Source organism: Rhamphochromis longiceps, linkage group LG6 (genome assembly GCF_057381845.1).
Source record: "Rhamphochromis longiceps isolate RC_006_pf linkage group LG6, R_longiceps_female_GT1.1, whole genome shotgun sequence".
Taxonomy (NCBI): domain Eukaryota; kingdom Metazoa; phylum Chordata; class Actinopteri; order Cichliformes; family Cichlidae; genus Rhamphochromis; species Rhamphochromis longiceps.
The window spans coordinates 4,526,575-4,550,728 of NC_140562.1; the positions used below are offsets into that span (position 1 = coordinate 4,526,575).

General features: G+C 43.1%; 1 long non-coding RNA gene across 1 annotated transcript; it reads left to right on the forward strand.

Annotated features, from left to right (window-relative positions):
* Positions 1 to 12,783: 12,783 nt before the first annotated feature.
* On the forward strand, positions 12,784 to 17,010 carry LOC146667310 (uncharacterized). The gene is made up of 3 exons (XR_014911945.1): positions 12,784 to 13,161; positions 15,580 to 15,664; positions 16,769 to 17,010. It is a non-coding gene; the product is annotated as an uncharacterized LOC146667310 (long non-coding RNA).
* Positions 17,011 to 24,154: the final 7,144 nt, after the last annotated feature.

The window sequence follows — 24,154 nt, forward strand, 5'->3', positions numbered from 1 at the left end:
GCTGTTGCATAATCAGGGTGTTTGTCAGCTGAATAAATGTCCATGTCCACAGCTTGTTTAAAAATATTGATATAAAATCAAGGTGGTTTATGCATCAAAACAACTGGTTTAACTTACATGTCAACCAGTGTGTTTTTCTTTAATAAGCTTCTAATTTGGTAAGCACTTTTTTAAAGATGACTGTATGTTCACTCCTCCTCTTGTGTCATTGATTCTAAGTGCCGAGGAAAGTTCTGCTGTCGTTGCTGGTTTCCTTTTATGAGTCTAACCCTCTCAGACTTGGGTAAAAATGCACCAACACCAATGGCTATCCATTATTTCATTTGTTCATTTATTGTATGCTGGCTTTGGCCGTTTTTAAAGGGTGTTCTAAATAAATATAAATAATACTACTGATTAATTAATAATAATAATAATAATAATAATAATAATATTTATAATCATTTTTATACTTTTCTTTGTTTGTTGGTTTCTCAGTGTCATGATAACTAACTCATTTCTGATAATGAACTGTGTTGTCAAGGCTCCTGCCTCCTCCTCATCTCGTCCTCCATGCTGACCATACTCACAGGAGGTCAAAAGTCCCCGTGGTGTGAGGTGGTCACCCTGCTAAAGTTTGTGCTTGTCAGCTCATCTATAGGGAGTACAGGTACTACACAGCTTCATACACATAGGACAACAGGGCTCTGTTCTGTGTTTAAACCCTTGAAAATGGAGCTTGGCTAAACATAATGGGCACTGAGTTTAATGTAAGGTAGATGTTCCATTCAAATGTTATGAGGTAAATAACTGAACCAGACAACTACTTAACTGAAAACTTTTACTGAGTTTTATTTCATGCTTTATTTCATTCAGTGCTGTGTACAAATGTCTACCCTTTTAAGACTAAACCAGTAAAAAAAAAAATTTTAATTTAATAAAAAATAACGTTTGTCCTTTGAAATCAATACACAGTACCTATTTGTAGGTAGTAATAATAATAAATAAATCTAAATGAGGTTTTTTAAAGAGAAACAAGAAGAAAAGGTAAAAAATAAAATGACAGAGCAGAAGTAAAATAAAACAGGTCAGCAACCTGTAACCACACACACATGAAAAGCAAACAAACAAAAAAACAAAACAAAACATACACAAACGAACATGCAAGCTTGCTGTATTGTGTGTGAACGTCTTGTGAAAACCAAACTTTTCCATAACTTTATAAAGAAATTCCCATCCAACTGAATCAAATGCTGCTTTTCTACAGCCAGACTCAAACATAGCCCCCACTTCTTCTCTGTTTACACATTCAGTGGGATGAAAAGCTCTTCCTATATTATCATGAGTCTTCCTATACTGGGTGATTCCAGACTGGTCATTGATTAAAAAATACATCACTTCCAGTCTTTTTGCCAAATGGTAGTATACATTTTATAGTCCCGGTCCAATACAGTGATTGGTCTATGTGCCCCCCATTCTATTATGTCCTTACCAGTAGTTGACTTACACTACTCATTGGACCCTTGTGATTTTGAAGAGAAAGGAACAGCATCACTAACAGCGTCAGCTGTGTTTGTGCTACACGTATGCCGATCTCACAGTGTATATTGACTTGACACAACACAGGGATCCAACAGGCTGTGGTGCATTGCTCCAGCTTTTAGCTCAAGCTCCAGACTTTACCAGCCCACACTCAAGTCTCACTGACTCTGCTCCCAGACCTTCCTCTCCAGCGCCCTCCTGCCCTTTCAATCTCTGACACACCCTGCACGTTTCGTACAGGCCTTGCTAGTTGAAGCTCCTGCCACACACCACATCACACCATGACGGCCAGTTGGCCCTATACAGCCTTTTGTCAGGATACTTAATTAGGTCAATTAGTCAATCTTTTGGTTTGGGAAACATAATCTGGCAGAATATTCTGAAACTCGTGAAGCTAAAACAGTTCTGAATTTACACAAGCTTTAATACAAATAAACCAGAGCTAGCAAAACATTTAAAACACAATAAGAATGACTTTGTATTGTTTTATTTCATGAATCTAGGTTGTTTTTCATGTTTGGGCCATTGTAACAACATTTTAAGGTAAATTAAGATATACTTTATTTATCTTACAGCAGTCCTATGTGTGCAGAGATCAATTGGCATCAATTCGATAGATGGCGCCATCTTTGTTGTCATGGTGACAGCATGTTTGGCTTCTTGGGTTACAGGGGTAGTTTTTGGGAGCATCCCTGTTGTCTATGCTTGGATCAGGTATGTAGCTAACTGAAAGCCTTCACATGTGCTTTGCAGTTCTCTGTTCTTATATCCATGTCAGTCTTACCGTCTTTGATTTCCAGGTACGATCCTGCTGAGACTCTCTGTACTGTGTTCTGGGAGAGCAGCTCCTCAGACATGCTGGTCTACAATCTCTGTGCTTTCTCCATTTGCATCTTCTTCCCCTTACTGCTCATCTTTGGCTGCTCTGTAATAATGGCTACTGGCTGCCACTTCAGTGACAGGTAAACCAGCTGAAAGAAGTGCAAAAACAGTTTGAGGCAATGTTGAATAGTAGCAACTGCTTATCAGACGTTGATGACTGTCAGTTATACTGTTATACTATTCTTTCAAAGCCTAGTTTATTAATTGTCTGACAGAAATCAAGCAAGGGTTAAATGACATCCTCCTCCAGTTAGATACAAATAAAACAGAACGTTTGATTATTGCTCCTGGCCATATAATCTCAGGAATTAATCAGCTTCTTAGACTCTTCTGTTCAATAAAGTCTCAGAAATTTGGGCGTCATATTTGACAGGTAAGGTCGTTTTGCGAACCACCACAAACAACTTGTTCTGAATAGTTTTGATGACCTAAGAAATTTCTAAACTCAGACTACTGGTGTCACAGGTGGAACTTCAGATGATTATTCGTGCTTTTACTGCTTCTTTTGTGGTTTACTGTAACAGTCTTTGGTAACACTTTCTATTACAACTTGGTAATAAAAAGGTAACAGTAGGGTAAAAAGGCAGAAAATAGAAACATGATATGTGGTAATTTCTAAGATATTACCTCAGATATAACCTCATGCTTCTTCTACAGCTCTTGGGTCTTCAGGTCAGGGATTGCTGTTGGCCCCATGTACTAGGATCCAAACATGTGGGGATTCTCTTCCATTGTCTTTACGCTGTACATTCTCCACTGACTCTTTTGAAAAGCAGCTGAAGATATTTCTACACAGACAAGTTTTTAATCCATTTGTTGTTTTATGTTTTCAATTTATTGTTTTATATTATTATTCTAGGCAGCACGGTGGCACGGTGGTTAGCACTGTTGCCGCACAGCAAGAAGGTCATGAGTTCAATTCCAACATCAGGCCGGGGTCTTTCTGTGTGGAGTTTGCATGTTCTCCCCGTGTTTGCGTGGGTTCCCTCCGGGTACTCCGGCTTCCTCCCACCGTCCAAAGACATGCAGCTTGAGGGGATAGGTTAATTGGATAATCCAAATTGTCACTAGGTGTGAATGGTTGTCTGTCCCTGTGTGTTGGCCCTGCGACAGACTGGCGACCTGTCCAGGGTGTACCCTGCCTCTCGCCCTATGAGAGCTGGGATAGGCTCCAGCGCCCCCCGCGACCCTGAAAAGGATAAGCGGAAGCGAATGGATGGATGGATGGATGGATGGATAGATATTATTATTTTATTTTTATTTCTGGTTTTATTGTGAAGCACTTTGTCATTTTTATCTGTGAAAAGTGCTAAATAAATAAATAAATAAATAAATAAATAAATAAATAAGCTTGCTTACAGTCAACAGCCACATTCATTAATTCCTTAATGATCTATAGCACTTGGAAATTTGCTAGGATTTACTTTAGTGGCCTGGAAAGTAGGAATCTGTTTATTTTAAAGGTTAATGTAACCTATAAGAACTTCAAAAGAGGGGATGTTAATACCCATACAAACAGCTCAGTCAGTAATAAATAATCACAGAATCAAATTCTTAAAAAATTTAGGAAAAAACTAAAAGCTTAAGATAATCAAATCTAAACTGTTGCTAGTTTTGCTTGCTTATTTTTGTGGACGTGGAGAACACCCTGGTCATAGCTTAATTCTTCTCCCATGCAGGATATAATCCATTTTGAGGAGGCAAACCTCCTTACAAAGTTCCCAAAAATTCATCTAAGTTCCGATCCAATGGCAGTGAGCAAAACTAGGAAATTTTATTTGTGATCTACAGTGAGTTGGGAACAATAAATCCTCTGGGTTTCATGCTGTGAAATCCTCAAATAGCCACAAGTTATTTTATTTTTTCATTATGTTGCACATTTAACTTATTTGTTCATTCTTACCATTGTTTCTTTGTTCTGAGTCTCAGTGTAGCTCAGGTGTTGGAAAGGGCCTGCCCAGCATTTCCTGACTTTTAAAGTGCTGATGATGTCATGTCTGACATCACCAGGCTAAACTAAGAGAAGGGTTTTTTCAATAGGAATGTTTTCTTTTGTTTGTTTCAGGACTATGTAATGATTTGTTGAGAATATCTTTCTTATGTAGAGACATTTAGCTGTGTAAATGAGTTAATCAGGAGGGTTCTGAGGTTTATGTGATTCTTAGCTATCTGTGTTGAGTTTAAGATTTCATCTTAAGCTAGTGGTACTGGCTAGACCAGGGGTCAGCAACCTTTAACACCCAAAGAGCCACTTGGACCCGGTTTCCATGCAAGAGAAAACACTGGGAGCCGCAAATACTTTTTGAAATCTAAAATGAAGATAACACTGTACATATTGTTTTTTACCTTTATACTTTGTGTGAACAACTAAAGTAAGTAAAGTTTATTTATTAAGTGCTTTTCACAGACAGGCAGTCACAAAGCGCTGTACACAAATATTAAAATAAACAATACAATCAATAGACATTATACAGAATGTAAAAGATCAAATGTAAAGAATGTAAAGAATATAAAATACGTGGATCAACAAAAGGCTTGTTTGAACAGAAAAGTTTTTAACTGCTTTTTAAAAGAATCCACAGAGCAACTAAGGTGTGTTGCTTAAATCCATGAAGTTGCAGAGAAAATTACATTTTATTTATGTAATTAACACATTTTGAACTCTTAAAGAAATATAACAAAAGGAAAGACACCCAGCTGAACTAAAATGATCCAGCAAACAAAAACTGTTGTGAGCCATCCTCATATCTCCTTTGGGCTTTTGGAGCCTTGACCTGACTTTTAAAAAATAATTGGAAAAAAAGCACTATGCTGCTGAAAAAAAAATAGATATTTGCAAAATTCTGCCTAAATATGTATTTTGCCTGGTTAATGTGTGTGGCGGGGCGTGGTCTGCAGCGCCGCTGAAGGGGAGGCGGACGCACCTTGGTTGTGTTGGTGTGTGTCGGGCTGTGAGCTGCAAAGCTACAGCCGGCTGTGTGCGTACAGCAACCGTGTGTGAAAAGTGGTCAATAAAGAGATGCTGAAAAGCGTGTTCGTGGAAACATCGTCGGGTCTGCCGTGGTATGTTTACAATGAGACTTATGGTCCCGAACCTCTGCGCACAGCGTCTGCAAATTGGGGCTTTCATCTTTACGCAGGACTGTAAACTGTCATCTGTGAGGCGTGAGCGGTGTTTATTTTTAACATAGTTCACGGTGGAGAACAGCTGCCGACATAATGTGGATCCGAAGATCCACGATTGGCCTACCTGGGGTCGAAAGTCTCGATAAATGCAGGCGTTTCGACGGGTACACCGGCTTCTGCGAGTGTGACGCTTATTTTGACGATGAAAAAATAATAATATATAATTTTATTTTTATATTTCAAAATCACAATAATCTTCCAATTTAGAACTACAAGTTAAAAAACAGAACTAAACACAAATAAAATACACTTCAGCTCAATACTTCTAATTTATTTTCCCAAACCACCCAGAGCCGCAGTATAAGGACAAAAGAGCCGCATGCGGCTCCAGAGCCACAGGTTGCCGACCCCTGGGCTAGACTAAGTTAAGGTGAACTGACAGTCAGCTGAGACTGACTATATACAGTGGCTTACAAAAGTATTGGGCCCCCTTGAACTTTCCCACATTTTGTCACATTACAGCCACGAACATGAATAAATTTTATTGGACTTCCACATGAAAGACCAACACAAAGTGGTGCACACGTGAGAAGTGGAACGAAAATCAGACATGATTCCAAACATTTTTTACAAATAAATAACTGCAAAGTGGGGTGTGCGTAATTATTCAGCCCCCTGAGTCAATACTTTGTAGAACCAGCTTTTGCTGCAGTTCCGGCTGCCAGTCTTTTAGGGTCTGTCTCTACCAGCTTTGCACATCTACAGACTGAAATCTTTGCCCATTCTTCTTTGCAAAACAGCTCCAGCTCAGTCAGATCAGATGGGCAGCGTTTGTGAACAGCAGTTGTCAGATCTTGCCACAGATTCTCGATTGGATTTAGATCTGGACTTTGACTGGGCCGTTCTAACACATGGATATGTACAAACTGGAGCAGTTATCACCGGACTCTCCCAAGTTCATCCTGGGTGATTTCAACCACTGTTCCCCTGACAAGTCGCTTAAAGGATACCAACAGTATGTTACATGCAGCACACATCAGGGGAAGACTCTGGATAAATGCTACGGCTCTGTACCAGATGCATTTAAAGCCCCACTCCTCCGCCCTCTTGGCTCAGCAGACCACCACACCGTGCTGCTGGCCCCTGCTTACACCCCAGTCATCAAGAGGATTAAAAAGGTCACCAAAAACATCAAGCAGTGGACAGCGGAAAGTATCCTCATCCTACAAGGATGTTTCGAAGCCACTGACTGGGACAGCCTTCTTTCTCCCTCTGATGACATCAACGAACAAGTCATGGAGTACAAAAACACTGTTGAAAAACAAATTCCCCACATGGGACCTCTGCTCAGCCTGGCAGGGCCTCAAAACCATGGCCTCTGTGGATACTGTGGTCACCACCCCCAGAACCATCCAGGTGGAGGGCAGCAACCCCTCCTCCCTCCCTGATGACCTCAACGCTTTCTACACCAGGTTTGAGATGGACAATATCACCCAGCTTGAGGAGTCCAGATCCTCACTCAAACCTGGCAGCTCTGCACTCACCTTCAGCACTGAGGACGTGGTGAGAGCCCTCAGAAGGACCAGGGAGAGGAGCTCACCCGGCCCTGACAACATCAGCAGTCGAGCTCTGAGCCACTGTGCAGGGCACCTAGGAAGTGTGTTCTGGACTCTATTTCAACCCTCAGTCGACAGTCACACCATCCCCCAGCTGTGGAAACACTCCACAGTCATCCTCATCCCCAAAAGAAACAACACAAAGTCTCTGAATGATCTTCGTCCCGTGGCCCTCACCTCCCTGGTGATGAAGGCCATGGAGAAGATCATAAAACAGCACATCGTAAGAGCAACTGACCCCCTGATGGACCCACTCCAGTTTGCTTACCGTGCACGCAGAGGTGTCGATGATGCAAAAATCTTCATCTTGGACTCCATCCACAAACATCTGGAGCTCCCTGACTCTGCCAGACTTCTGTTTGCTGATTTCTCATCAGCGTGCATCACTCTGCAGCCTTATATCCTGCCCACTAAACTTTCCTCCCGATTTCACCTGATGATCAGCTAATCCTGTGGATATTGGACTTTTTGACCAACAGGACTGCGGGTCAACAGCTCTCTTTCCGGTCTCCGATCCACCTCCACTGGCTCCCCCCAGGGCTGTATGCTCTCCCCCCTGCTCTTCATCCTCTACACCGATGACTGCAGATCCACACAGCCCGACTGTCACCTGGTGAAATATGCTGACGACACAGTTCTCCTGTCACTGCTGTCAGGCCCCTCACAACACCACGGGCCCGCTCTGCAGGAGTTTGTAGAGTGGTGTGACAGCTCCAAACTTGAACTGAACATGAGGAAAACCAAAGAGATGGTGGTGACCTTCTCCAGTAGGCAGAGGGATCTGGCTGCTTCAGTCACCACCACCATCCACGGGAAGCCAGTGGAGGTAGCTGAGGAGTACAAATACCTAGGAACCATCTTTGACAACCTGAAATTCTCTGCCAACACAGAGGAGATTCTCAGGAGGTGCCACCAACGGCTACACCTCCTTATAACTCAACTGCTTTGGAGTCAGCACACCCATCATGATGACTTTTTACTATGCCTTCCTGGAAAGCATCATGACCTCCATCACCTGCTGGTTCCACTCCCTCAGCCTTCATACAGGAACAGACTGCAGCACACTGCATCAGTGTGCTCTAAAATCATTGGTCAATGCTCAGTCCTGCAGGAAATGCAGGACCGAGAGGAGAAGAGCCACCTTTATCGCCAAAGCCACTCTGCTTTTTAACTCCAGACCATTTCCCACATCCATAAACATAAACTACTCTATACTCTTTTTTTAAACTGCTGACGCTTTATTCACTTTATTCACTTACAGTTACTTATTCACTTATTCAGTCACTTTAATTTTAAAACTGTATATACTGGATTATCTGTGTATTTATTATCTCACTCTTATTGCCTGTTCTTGTTGTCCTTATCTTTAACATCATGCGGCTGTGTGTTATCTTAATTGCCCCTTGGAGATAAATAAAGTCTCTCTGATTCTGATTCTGAGAACTAAAGAGTGGTGTATCTATAAGCACATAAATAGTGAAATCAAGACCTTTTATGTGAATGGAAGGATTTACCCATTTGATTCTAGATTTACCAATGTGGAAAAATGCTGTCTTTTTCTAGTCCCTGTCAGTACTCTCACGGCTGCGTTTTGGATTAACTGAAGGCTTTTCAGGGAGTTCTTTGGACAGCCAGATAATAATGAATTACAGTAGCCCAGCCTAGATTAATAAATTCATTCAACCAGTCCAACTCTGCTGCTGGCCCTTTGCAAACCACAGTAAACACTCAGTGAGTATTAACACATAGCAAAAGCCAACAACAACAACAAAAAACACATTACATAAAAGTATTCATGTGATGAAGGCACCTTTACAACTTTCCTTGGGTTCAGGTAAATTAACATAGCGGGACAACTAGCAAATAGTAGCTGTGCTCCTTCTTGCATTACTTTGCAGGTGCACTGCTAACAAGCAGAAATGTAGCCCAAAATTGTGGCAGATATTTCCAAACGAAACATAAACACAAACTCCTCACACTCTAATCGGAAAGTGCATGAACCTCTTAATAAACACATTATATGCTTAGTTTAATTAAAAAATGCTATGTCATACAGTAGAACACTACAAAACCAATGTGGTATGCCACTGGCAGTGCTTACCTTTGCAAACCACAGTGAACACTGAACCAAGATGGCACCGGCGGAAATGAGAAACCTGAACTACGGTGTCCTGCAGAGGATGCAGCTCAACAGCGACACCCTGTGACTTATTCCAGTCACTGCCTTACATATGTCTTCAAGTGATATTGAAGGCATACAATATAGGCATACATCTCTATGATATATAGAGACGAAACAGTTCTGGATGGCGGCAGCGTGCCCAGCAGTCATGCAGGAGCTGAGGTGGAGAGAAAGGTTCTGGCATGTTCACAGGAAGAGAGAAGTGATTGAAGATGTAAATGTCCTTGGTGATACACTCAGAGGGCAAAACAGTTCTTTAGGTTGTTCATAAACAGTCGTTAGCTATTTAGCAGCGCGAACAGGAGCCGTTGACCTATGGTGATAGAGAGGAAAAAAGTCTGTCTCACTCACCACCGGGTACTGCTCCGCACGAGAAGAGCAGCAGTGACAGCAGGAGCCTCGTGGAGAGAGAAGAGATGCTGAGTTATGGAGCATCCGTTATGCCAAGACAGGAGGCAGAGTTGCTGAGCCATGTCAAGGTGAAAGACCTTGTTGATGAGGAGGCAGTGGGGCAGCCAAAGATTGGCGAGCGACACCCACTTTCCACTACTGAGGCTCAGGTGCAGGTGGGGCGGCAGGGGTGGAGTGCAGCTTTTGAGGGACCCCAGAGCCAGACAAGTCCTGTTGAAGATGTGCTTCTACTCGGGTTTGAGCAACGGTTTCTACCTCAGCTTCCCCTCCAGAAGGGAAACCGCTGCTTGCTCCTGCTTGTATAGTTTGAGGTCCACTGGGTCCATTATAGCGGCACAGGTCCGGTCTTTCTGTCACATCAGGTCTGTGGAAAAATGGAGAGAGGACCCAAATGGACTTACGCATTTATTATAGACAATAAAATAGGAATGGGATGGGAAATTAAGATGGACTGACAGCTGGGTCAGGGGATGACTTTTTAAGTAATAGTCTAATTACTGCCACCTTAAAAGCCTGAGTTATATAGCTAATTAATAGAGACAGATTGATCTTTAAGATAGATAGATATTTAATATTGAAGCATTAACTAATTGTAGGACTTCTTTGAACAGTCTTCTATGAATGCAGTGACCTTGAACCTGCAGGTAAACCCCTTAACTCACCACAGTCGGCACACGATCTGTGATGGAGGACACAACTGTCCTGGTTCTTCTTCTATTTGCTCTTCTTAAAACGTTTTCTTCACACCTTAAGATAAAAATCAAGCTGCATTATTACATCATTACCAAAAAATATTGTACGGATATAAATAATAATACAATTGTCCATCCACCCATCCATTGTCTTCCACTTATTCACGGCTGGGTTGCGGGGGCAGCAGCCTAAGCCGAGAAACCCAGACCCCCCTTTTCCCTAGCCACATCCTCCAGCTTACTCTTTGAGTCACAACCCATAGCTTAAGACCATAGATGAAGGTAGGGACATGGATTGAATGGTAAATTGAGAGCTTCACTTTTACACTTAGCTCTCTCGTCACCCCAATGGACTGGTACACTATCCGCATAACTGCAGCTGTGGCCACCATTTCATCTATCAAGGTTTTATTTAATCTCTCCCCTAACTCGTGAACAAGAATCCGAGATACCTCCACTTCTCCACTTGTGGTAACAACTCTTCTCTGACCGAGGGTGGCACTCCACCCTTTGCTGGTTGACAATCATGGCCACAGATTTGGAGGTGCTGATTTTCATTCCTGCCACTTCACACTCTGCTGTTAACTGCTCTAATGCGAGCTGGAGGCCACCACGTGATGAAGCCAAGAAAATCACATCATCTGCAAAAAAGCACAGATAAAATTCTGAGGCCAGCAAAGTAGGAGCTTGCTGCCACCTGGCTAATCCCAGTAATTCTGTCCACAAAAATGATGAACATAATCAGTGAGAAAGGGCAGTCCTGGTGAAATCCAAAACCCAACGAAAATGGGACACCAGACACTCTACACTTCTGAAGCACCCCTCCATAGGGCACTCCGAGGGATGCTGTTTAATGCAAAACAGATGTAGATTGGTCGGTCAAACTCCCACACTCCCTCAAATATATTTGAGAGGATAAAGATCAGATCCAGTGTTCCACGACCAGGACAGAAACCCCATTGCTCCTCTGTGTCCGAAGTTTAACAACCAGTACTGTGGAATAGACCTACCTACCCAGGTAGACTGAGGAGTGTGATCCTCTTGTGTACATCCACCTCTCTCCCTTCTTAAAGATGGGAACCACCACCTCAGTCTGCCGGTCCAGAGGCACTGCCCCAGATCTCCATGCAATGTTGCAGAGATGTGTCATTCAAGATAGCCCTACAACATCTAAAGCCTTTAGGAACTCAGGGAAAACTTCGCTTACCCCAGGGCTCCAGCCAACAAGAAGCTGTTTAGCTACCTCAGTGGCATTACCCTAGTGATGGGCCAGTTATTCCTCGTCCCCCAGACTGCTTCTTGTGCAGAAGGCATCTCAGCGGGATGCAGCTGTTACGGTTTGGAGGAGGACTCAAGCACAGGACTCCGGTTCTGATGCTCACAAGAAGGATTTATTTACAATTCACCAGGTGTATATACAAGAAGGTGCGGGGGGGGGTGCTATATACAGCTGAGTGAGGGAAGAAGGGGTCTCCAGGGAAGTCCATGGGGACACTGCCACACGGGAATCACATGGGGGAAAATCCAGGAAGCTCTGTAGACAGGGTTAAGTACGACGCACAAAGGAAAATACTCTTAACTAGACTTGCTGTAGCTTGACTTCACTAACGCGCGGTAGACAACGATCCAGTGATGAACAGCAGTCGCCTCCTGGTTTAAATGCTGATCGTCTTAATGAGACCCAGGTGTCTCATCTGTCGAGGGCGTGAACCCACAATGAGTTCCACCCCGGCGAGAGAAAGAGCTGATCAGCGTGCAGCTGATCCGCCTGGCCGTGACAGCAGCTTTCCCCTGTAGAGGACAAATGGTCAAAATAGCTTAAATCTACAATGTATATGCAGCTCAACAGCGACACCCTGTGATTTATTCCAGTCAATGCCTTACATATGTCTTCAAATGATATTGAAGGCATGCAATATAGGCATACATCTCTATGATATATAGAGCTGCATGATGGTTTGCCAGTCATGGTCACACCAAAGTCCTCCCACACTTGAGGCTTTGTTTCAGCTACTGCATGAGTCATGTTCTGCTTGCCAGTGTGCATCAGCTGCCTCTGGAGTCCTACATGCTAACGAAGCCCTACAGTGCTAAGCCTTTGTTTGGCTTGTTTGTTTGGCTCAGCGCTCTGTGGAGGGCGATGGTGATCCTTCATGGACCAATTTGCTCTGGGAGGGGGGTAGACAGTCTCTGATATGCTGAGGCACTCAAAACACTTGATGACTACAGACCTCAGTGTAGCAAGTATAAGATTTACAGCCATGCCAAAAATAAACCACGTAAGCTGAAGTGTTCTCCAGCTGCTCCAAGGTTTGCTTACACATTCCAGAAAGACCCATACGTGCCATGGACAGTACATGTGGATTGAGCTGTGTGAGAGAGGAGGGAAGCAGTGGCATGGCTTTTTCAAATAACTGTTACGGCTTATGACCCAGAAACAAGAAGTGGACCCAGGAGCAGATTCAAGCGGAGGCTCAAAGTGAAGTGAACAGAACTTTATTTACATGCACAAGGTAAATACAGAGGAGGCAAAAGCTAAAACTAAGAACAAGGCTGGAATGCATGGATATGAACTATGAGTCCTCTGACTAGGAGCTTAAAGCTATGAACATAAACTACGGTAGCAAAATGCTATGAACATGGACTATGGTATTTCACACTAGAGGGGATGGAACATGAACCGTGGCTGGCAGAGCTTGGCAGCTTGGCAGTGGTGCAAGACTGGATGATGGTGAGTAATGACAGAGGAAATCCACAGTGGCAGTCTGAACAGTCTCACTTGTTTGAGAGCTGTAGCGCTGGCCAAGCAGGGTCGCTGGATGAATTGGGAGAGTGTGGAAAAGAGGAAACCTCAGAAACCTCATGGAGAGAAATCTGGGGAATGGAGTCTAATAGACTAAGTTTCATAATCCGAGTGACATACAATGTGCTACCTACCCCAATAAATCTGCAGCTGTGGTTTTGAAAGGACCCATCCTGCCCCCTGTGTACAGTCCCAGCCACACTCAAACACATCTTGGTTGGTTGTAGGACTAGCCTTACTCAGGGCAGATACACATGGAGACACAGCCAGGTCCTCAGGTGTCTAGCTGAGAAAGTTGAGTGCAAAAGAAAATCCACACAACAATGTGTGCTGCTGGTAAAGTTTCTGGGCTGCCTTTTCACATAACAACCATCCCCCAAGATTATCTCCTTTTAAAGCAATGCACTATCAGGGACTGTAACATCTGGTCCTTTTACTGAGTGCAGGTGGAGTAATGCAGGAAGGGGGAAGCGAGGAAACAAGGCCTGGGTGAGTCTAGTGGAGTAATGATCCTTGATTTCAGACCGTGAAGGCAGGGAGGCAGGCAGGTGAGACTGGAGAAAACAGACTGAGGCTACGTCCACACTAATGTGTTTTCATCATTGACCGTGGCTCAAGAGTTGGGAGTTCGCCTTGTAATCGGAAGGTTGCCGGTTCGAGCCCCGGCTCGGGCAGTCTCGGTCGTTGTGTCCTTGGGCAAGACACTTCACCTACCGCCTACTAGTGTTGGCCAGAAGGGCCGATGGCGCGATATGGCAGCCTCGCTTCTGTCAGTCTGCCCCAGCTGTGGCTACAACTGTAGCTGCCTCCACCAGTGTGTGAATAGGTGGATGACTGGGTGCGTAAAGTGCGTTGGGGTCCCTAGGCGGGACTAGTAAAAGCGCTATACAAATACAGGCCATTTACCATTCATTTGAAAACGCATCGTTTTCTCTCCGTTTCGGCCTCCCGTCCACACTGAGACGGCGTTTTCCCCAAGGAAAAATGCAGCGTTTTGAAAACGCTCTCGAAAACACAGACATTTCAAAACGGAGCTGTCCCGTCGCAGTGTGGACACTTGAAAACGATGACGCATTTTAGTCATGTGACCAATTAAACAGAGATAGCGGAGGGCATTATGCAGCAGTTGTTTTGTTTGCTCTCAATTCTGACAGCCCTATTAAAGGTTAATATCAGTCTGTACATGCTCCAGATAGCTTTTCTTCAAATTATTTAATTCTCACTTGCTTTGGCAACTTTGTACTTTTGTGTTACTCGCAGCAACAACCCCACCTCATTGTTAGTCCATTTAAAAAATGCTTTTCTTCAACATTTTGCCGCAACATTTCAACGACCCGGAAAGTAAATAAATGGCTGACAGAAATGAGGCAGGGCGAATCTTCTTGCGCTTCACGCATGCGCAGTACTGAAACGTAAGCGTTTTCGGCCGTTTCAATCTGGACGCACAACTCTGTGAAAACGACTGAAAACGCTAGTGTGGACGGGGGTGTATCCCGGCTACCATAGGGCAATATACCCTGGACAGGTCTGTCGCACGGCTAACACAGACAGACATACAATCATTCACTCTCACATTCAGACCTAGGCCCACTAACTGCATGTCTTTGGACTGTAGAGGGAAGCCCGGATATCCAGAGAGAACACACCCAGACATGGGAAGAACAAGAAAACTCCACACAGGCACACAGAAAGGCCTGGCCCAAATGGTGGCTTTGAACCCAAGACCGTCCTGCTGTGAGGCCACAGTATTGCCCACTCATTACTGCCATTGCTGCATCAAAAGACAAGGAAAACTTCACAGTGCTGATATGCTGACTATTTCTCACTGCAGCCACTGCATGGTCCTTTAAAGGCTTACAGACACACATGCTCACTCAGTCAGAAACACACCTGTCAGATACACATGAACAATACAGGAAGTACAGTACTGACAGAACCCATTTTTGGCCTCTGACTAATATAAAAATGCTTTTATTTAATTTTATACTTTATACTTTAAATTGTAAATATAGCTTATTTTATTTGATATTCATGTACTTGTCATAATCTATTCCGTTTTGCATTTAAGCATGAAACTTGTTAATGTATATTGAAGGGGGGGTTTTTTTGCTACAAAATTACAAAGCTTAAAATCCAAGGATAAAATTTACATTTTACTTACTGAATTTTTCCACAGATTGTTTAGCACATTAACAAAACAAGTGCTACTATTTCTTTATGTTGTTGCTTCTCAGCTAAGATTAGGCCTTGGTACACATTTGGTTTTTGTTATGGTTTTTGGGGGGTATACCCATGGTATGGGTTAACCATTTTTCACTCTCCATTTTATTTTTCTCTTCGTGTCAGTAATGAAGCAGAAGATCTGTCTAAAGTTACTCCTCTGTTGGGGTCCTGTTGTATGATCTGCTACACTCCCTTCTTTGTGTCTGAGGTACAGTGGCAATTCTTTGTTTTTTTTTAAATATGATGATGAGATTCTGCTGGTACACAAGCTTTACCTTGATAATGTGTACATGGGTACATCATTGTCCATAATAAAATTTGTGGATTTAAAGTTGCTCTGTCAGCCAGTGATTACCCAGTGGACTTCCCTGAGATAAAAAAAGTTTCCTAAAGCTTTCCTGACATGTGTGATTACTTAGGGCCAAAAAAGTTGTGGAACCAGAAGGAAAAGTGAACCACTTTCTAAGTGACCTCTGCGATCCGCTATTAAATAAAAGTGATGTGCAATCTGTTGATAGGAGTAAAACCTGTGAGGATGTACTTCGGAGACATGCAGCCGCCATCTTTATTGGCCTAGCATGCAGAAGGATGTGAAATTATTTTGCTGTCATACATGTCAGGTTTGCCAGAGGTAACACATGGGCCAGCAAAGGACCTCCAGTGTGTCTGCAACTGGCCTTGTGCTGGCCCATGTGCGGGCTACCTCAGGGAAACCAGGTCTGGGCCACCAAAGGGCCGTCATTCACACTGTGTGAAAGCACACTGTGTGGGCCAGATCCAGGCCATATGAATTTTGAAATTTGGGACCTATAGCTGTTCACATACAGATTACATAGTTTTAGTATTCCTAAAGTATAACACTTTAGGAATAAAATAGGGTCTGGAAATATCTACTGAAAAAAAGAGATTTATGATGGGGTTTAATTAACGGAGTAAGCATTCATGTACACGTGTTCTGCTGCATCATCTGAATCACAGAATCCTAACTAACCATACATTGTGAACGGCTGCAGCAGCACGGGGAATCCAGTAAATTTTAAATTAAAAGACAAGTGTAGACTAAATGCCCGATTTTGTGTAGTCTTTCCGAATGTGGTTTCAAGCCATGAGAAAGACTATACAAAATCGTATCAGAGATACCAGCTCAATTATATGCACCTGGTGTATTCCCAGGTTAAGACTGTCTTATCTAATTCCAGTTCTTACAAAACAACTTTAAGTGACTTTATTTTCATTTTCTTTGTGGAAAACATTTTTTTTCACAGCAGTTGTTCTTGAAATCAACACTGACAGAATATTTCTTCTGCTTCAGTTGATCCTGCTGGCTAAGATGGACCTGTCACCGGCACCAGATTTTTTAAGGACATTGTCCACAATTTTGTCATATCTAGACTGTGGTCTGAATCCTCTTATCTACTTTTCACATGAAGATTTTCGTGAAGCAGGACTGACCCTGCTGTGGAACAAAAGAAAACCAATGTCTGCAGTGCCTGTTCTCACTGCTATCACTAAATATAAGCTGTAAAATATAAGCTGTCCAAAATAAAATTTTAGAGGGGAACCAAACAAAAGCTGGCAAGTTTTTTTTTTACATGTTGGAACAAAAGCTCTGTTTGCCCTATGTGAAATCCTTGGTTTAGTTAGGTGGAATATTGCTTCTCTCTTTGTTTCTTTGCCTGAAGCTTTATATTGGCCCTTACTGCAACGTCATACTGAAGCAAACTCACTCGCTCACTGTGGAAGTGCAAAAACACCCCAAACCTTACAGCAGTAATCAGTGATATACATAACATCATTCTACCTTTTGATCAGCCCCAGTCAGTGATCGGGGACAAGGTACGTTTATTAACTTATACTATAAACTTACACTTTTTTCTTCAATTAGGCTACCATAAGCCCTTTAGCAATTGAGCTTTGGGAAAGTAATTTAAAGTAAACTGAAATGTCTGTAAACATGGAAAGCAAGAGAGAAGCCTGTGAACCACAGGTATAGACAGACAGGTATAGTCCACTGAATAGACAGAGTCACCAGAGAAGCACACTCATTTATACAATTCCCAGCTTCTATATCACACACATTTTACAGCATGAGAGCATACAGTGGGGCAAAAAAGTATTTAGTCAGCCACCGATTGTGCAAGTTCCCCCACTTAAAATGATGACAGAGGTCAGTAATTTGCACCAGAGGTACACTTCAACTGTGAGAGACAGAATGTGAAAAAAAAATCCATGAATTCACATGGTAGGATTTGTAAAGAATTTATTTGTAAATTAGGGTGGAAAATAAGTATTTGGTCACCTCAAACAAGGAAAATCTCTGGCTCTCACAGACCTGTAACATCTTCTGTAAGAAGCTTTTCTGTCCCCCACTCGTTACCTGTATGAATGGCACCTGTTTGAACTCATCATCTGTATAAAAGACACCTGTCCACAGCCTCAAACAGTCAGACTCCAAACACCGCCATGGCCAAGACCAAAGAGCTTTCGAAGGACACCAGGAAAAGTATTGTAGACCTGCACCAGACTGGGAAGAGTGAATCTACAATAGGCAAGCAGCTTGGTGTGAAAAAATCAACTGTGGGAGCAATCATCAGAAAATGGAAGACATACAAGACCACTGATAATCTCCCTCGATCTGGGGCTCCACGCAAGATCTCATCCCGTGGGGTCAAAATGATCATGAGAACGGTGAGCAAAGATCCCAGAACCACACGGGGGGACCTGGTGAATGACCTGCAGAGAGCTGGGACCAAAGTAACAAAGGTCACCATCAGTAACACACTACAACGGCAGGGAATCAAATCCCACAGTGCCAGACGTGTTCCGCTGCTGAAGCCAGTGCATGTCCAGGCCCGTCTGAAGTTTGCCAGAGAGCACATGGATGATACAGCAGAGGATTGGGAGAATGTCATGTGGTCAGATGAAACCAAAGTAGAACTTTTTGGTATAAACTCAACTCGTCGTGTTTGGAGGAAGAAGAATACTGAGTTGCATCCCAAGAACACCATACCTACTGTGAAGCATGGGGGTGGAAACATCATGCTATGGGGCTGTTTTTCTGCCAAGGGGACAGGACGACTGATCCGTGTTAAGGACAGAATGGATGGGGCCATGTATCGTGAGATTGTGAGCCAAAACCTCCTTCCATCAGTGAGAACTTTGAAGATGAAACGAGGCTGGGTCTTCCAACATGACAATGATCCAAAACACACCGCCCGGGCAACAAAGGAGTGGCTCCGTAAGAAGCATTTGAAAGTCCTGGAGTGGCCTAGCCAGTCTCCAGACCTCAACCCCATAGAAAATCTGTGGCGGGAGTTGAAAGTCCGTGTTGCTCGGCGACAGCCCCAAAACATCACTGCTCTCGAGAAGATCTGCATGGAGGAATGGGCCAAAATACCAGCTACTGTGTGTGCAAACCTGGTAAAGACCTATAGTAAACGTTTGACCTCTGTTATTGCCAACAAAGGTTATGTTACAAAGTATTGAGTTGTATTTTTGTTATTGACCAAATACTTATTTTCCACCCTGATTTACGAATAAATTCTTTACAAATCCTACCATGTGGATTCATGGATTTTTTTTTTCACATTCTGTCTCTCACAGTTGAAGTGTACCTCTGGTGCAAATTACTGACCTCTGTCATCATTTTAGGTGGGGGAACTTGCACAATCGGTGGCTGACTAAATACTTTTTTGCCCCACTGTATTTTCAACATAACAGTATTTGAGCCCTTTACAAAAGCACAAAGACAAGTTACTCATCCATGAGAACATCATCCTTTGGACATCAATGAGAACATCTCTTTGAGGCCTTGCTGAAGTCTGCTCTCTTCTCTCATTTATCTTTTGAGCACCAATTTTTATTTGGCTTGCTTCACATAATTTGAAATGCTGTGCCACTGATTTTTTTTATCAGAAGCTGAGGGACTGATTTTTATAACTTTTTTATGGCATTTGCTGAAAAACATTGTCAAAATGTTAACAAGCATTTTTTTTTTTTTTTTTACAAATGACAGAGAAGGGTGGTGAAGTACAAATAACATACCTCCCAGTCTTACTTGATACCATAATTAGGGTAGAGCAGGTTGGTTATGACACATATTCTTCCATGAACTGTTAATCATTGATTCATCGTTCAATAGTCAAAACCTAATGTACTCGCTCAAAGTGGGAATCCTTTACATTTTTGCAGTTAGCTTTATCAGGCTTTATTAGATCCATAAAAACAACTGAGAACAGAATCCACATTCGATGACTCTAATTTGAATTGATGCATCACTGATATCATAAAAATATGCCAGATGTTTTTTATAACTGATGCTAAAATGAAAGCATTTAAGCATAAAAAATGGCTTGTATGGATGAGTGTGAATGAGTGCTCCAGGAGAGTAGAAAAGCGCCATAACAAAATTAGTTCATTTAGCATTTACCAAAATTCATTTTGTCCAAGATTTTCCAAGAGGTAACCCGAGCAATGATAAGCAATTCAGTGTAAACATGTGAGAACAAAGAAGAACCACATCAATATCAAAGTGACTGAACTCCTCTCCATTTTAAGTCTTGATCATCTAAATATGAAAACTTTTTGGGATTTCCATTTTAAAGTTTTTAGTCTTAATCTAGCAACCCTGAAACTTACTCAGCCACTCAAGTCAGTCATTACAAACGTATACCCATGGATTGCCAAGGATACTTGGTGACATCAGTTTTGACAACACAAGGAATGCCATAGTTCCTTGGGCCAGCTATCGTTATATGGCTCAGCACAAACCAATCTGGCAAAAACAAAACAAAAAAAATATCACAGCCTTTACATGACTAACTGCAAAACATTTCTTATACTCAGGGACTTAGTTGTGTGACAACCAACTCCAGGGCCAGTGAGACAACTATCTCCAACTGACTGCTTTCATCAAATGTAGAAGTGGTCTTTTCTAACTAGAACAGCTAACTGTGCTACAGAAACACAAAACTACTCACTCAAAAAATTATCCGAACTTGCACTGGAATAATGTCTCAGCAACAAGTGTGTTTGAGTTTTTTCAGCACCAAAATTATATGAATTAGTGTAACTCAGAATTCATCTGAGGGAGCACAGTTAGTTTATTGGGTGCACGTGGCCCAGCAACAGCCAGCATTCTTATCATTGCCCACTGTGTCCCCACATTTCCTGATGAGGTGATACATTTAGCTTTGATTTGATATAAAAAAAAAACACCCAGCACGCCCCTGCGGGCGGTTTATCCTTCAAGCTCGGGTCCTCTACCAGAGGCCTGGGAGCTTGAGGGTCCTGCGCAGTATCTTAGCTGTTCCCAGGACTGCGCTCTTCTGGACAGAGATCTCCGATGCTGGAGCCACTCGCCTAGCTTGGGAGTCACCGCACCTAGTGCTCCGATTACCACGGGGACCACCATTACCTTCACCCTCCACATCCTCTCGAGCTCTTCTCTGAGCCCTTGGTATTTCTCCAGCTTCTCGTGTTCCTTCTTCCTGATATTGCTGTCATTTGGAACCGCTACATCGATCACTACGGCCGTCTTCTTCTGTTTGTCTACCACCACTATGTCCGGTTGGTTAGGCACCACCATTTTGTCCGTCTGTATCTGGAAGTCCCACAGGATCTTAGCTCGGTCATTCTCCACCACCCTTGGGGGCATCTCCCATTTTGACCTCGGGACTTCCAGGTTATACTCGGCACAGATGTTCCTGTACACTATGCCGGCCACTTGGTTATGGCGTTCCATGTATGCCTTGCCTGCTAGCATCTTGCACCCTGCTGTTATGTGCTGGATTGTCTCTGGGGCATCTTTACACAGCCTGCACCTGGGGTCTTGCCTGGTGTGATAGACCCCAGCCTCTATGGATCTTGTGCTTAGTGCTTGTTCTTGTGCTGCCATGATTAGTGCCTCTGTGCTGTCTTTCAGTCCAGCTTTGTCCAGCCACTGGTAGGATTTCTGGATATCAGCCACCTCCTCTATCTGCCGGTGGTACATACCGTGCAGGGGCCTGTCCTTCCATGATGGTTCTTCCTCTTCCTCCTCTTTCTTGGGTTTCTGCTGCCTGAGGTATTCACTGAGCACTCGGTCAGTTGAGGCCATCTTCCTGGTCAAGAATGATTAAGGCAGTTGCTAGACTCAAGCGCTATGTGAAAGAAGCAATGGATCACAAGAGTAGATCACACGACATCAGTAGTCTACAAGAGAGAAAGGAAGCAGAGTTAACAATCATAAAGATGGTTCAAGAAACAGCCTTTGTTCAGGAAATAAAAACCTTGCAACACCACAATGTGATGCAGATTGAAGACAAGATTAACAAGTTACACAAGTTATGTCCACTTCTTATGTCCACTTCTTGATGACCAAGGCATTCTTCGGGTAGGCGGACGCTTAACACATGCAGCTTTGCATCCCAATGTCAAGCATCCAGGAATCCTGCCAAGAGACAGTCACGTGTCGGCACTACTGGCCGAACATTATCACGAGAAGACATACCATAAAGGATGAGGGATCACCATGAATGAACTTCGAGCTAATGGATTCTGGATTCTTGGATGCAGCAAGATTGTGTCATCTTACATCTATAAATGTGTAAAATGCAGAAGGTTCAGAAGGCGCACAGAGCAGCAGAAGATTGCAGACCTCCCGGAGGATCGGATAGAGACCACACCGCCATACACCTACTGTGGGATGGACTGCTTTGGTCCTTTTTATGTCAAAGAAGGCCGCAAGGAGCTAAAGCGTTATGACTTGCTAATCACTTGCATGTGCTCTAGAGCAGTGCATCTTGAAATGCTTGACGATCTCTCTACGGATTCCCTCATCAACTCCTTGCGTGCATTCATAGCTATCAGAGGTACAGTTCGCCAGATAAGATGCGATCAAGGCATGAATTCTGTCGGCACTAGAAATGAGTTTATTGAAGCATTTAAGGAAATGGATCAAACCAAGCTAGGGAAACTGGACTGCGAGTTTCTCATGAACACCCCAGCATCTAGTCATATGAGTGGTGTCTGGGAAAGACATATTCGCACCATAAGAAGTGTTCTCACGTCCATTCTGGAACAATCAGCCAAACAACTCGACAGCTCCTCTCTGAGGACATTCCTGTATGAAGTCATGGCAGTGATTAATAGCAGACCATTGACTACTGACCATCTACAGGGAGTGCAGAATTATTAGGCAAGTTGTATTTTTGAGGAATAATTCTATTATTGAACAACAACCATGTTCTCAATGAACCCAAAAAACTCATTAATATCAAAGCTGAATGTTTTTGGAAGTAGTTTTTAGTTTTAGCTATTTTAGGGGGATATCTGTGTGTGCAGGTGACTATTACTGTGCAGAATTATTAGGCAACTTAACAAAAAACAAATATATACCCATTGCAATTATTTATTTTTACCAGTGAAACCAATATAACATCTCCACATTCACAAATATACATTTCTGACATTCAAAAACAAAACAAAAACAAATCAGCCACCAATATAGCCACCTTTCTTTGCAAGGACACTCAAAAGCCTGCCATCCATGGATTCTGTCAGTGTTTTGATCTGTTCACCATCAACATTGCGTGCAGCAGCAACCACAGCCTCCCAGACACTGTTCAGAGAGGTGTACTGTTTTCCCTCCTTGTAAATCTCACATTTGATGATGGACCACAGGTTCTCAATGGGGTTCAGATCAGGTGAACAAGGAGGCCATGTCATTAGTTTTTCTTCTTTTATACCCTTTCTTGCCAGCCACGCTGTGGAGTACTTGGATGCGTGCAGTGTTGGGGAGTAACGGAATACATGTACCGCCGTTACGTATTTAAAATACAAAATATAAGTAACTGTATTCCGTTACAGTTACCGTTTAAAAAGGTGGTATTCAGAATACAGTTACTTTGTTGAAATAAATGGATTACACTGCGGTACTTTCCTGTTTCATATTGTCGCGGGTCAGGACTGTTTGGGTTTTGTTTGACAGCTACGTTCTGTTGTTCCAGGCGGCAGCGTTACGGTTGCCATGGTTACAGGGCGACGCTCTCTCTCTCTCTCTGCGACTGTGTGTTTCCTGGGTGAGAGAGCGCCTTTTCGTTGTTGTTGTTGTTGTTGTGCTAAGCTAACAGGCAGAATGCTACAAGCATAGCTCTAAAGAATGTAGCATCATGGGCAGTGTAGTCCGTGCTGCAGGGAGAATGCACTGCCATACACGTTATGGGTCTGTGAGCGCGAGGAGGGAGAAAAAGGGGAGTGGAAAGGTACGAGTTGTCATCGAGGAAAAACGGGAGCTGGAAGCATGTAAATATAATAATAACCACTTCAGCCAAGAAGAGTGCCTGACGAGCCCAGTTGTAAGTAAGCTATTAAGACTCGACTGTACACCACGTTCGTGTTTCCCTCCGAAAACAATAAGTTCCGTTGGAGCAGCCTTTCAACGCCTCTCTCTGTCTCTCGCAAGAAAAGTTGACCCACACAACAAAGTAAAGCTATTTTTCGGCTACGAGCCGACAGGGACCCCGCCGTATTAGTCAGAGGTCCCTTTACTACAGTTCGGAGTCGCGGACCTTCAGTAATAGTAATAAATCACACAGCAATAGTACATTCATGTTGTTGTAAAAAGCATGGTAATATATTAAGTAATCCAAAGTATTCAGAATACGTTACTGTCATTGAGTAACGGAACGGAATACGTTACAGAATACATTTTGGGGCA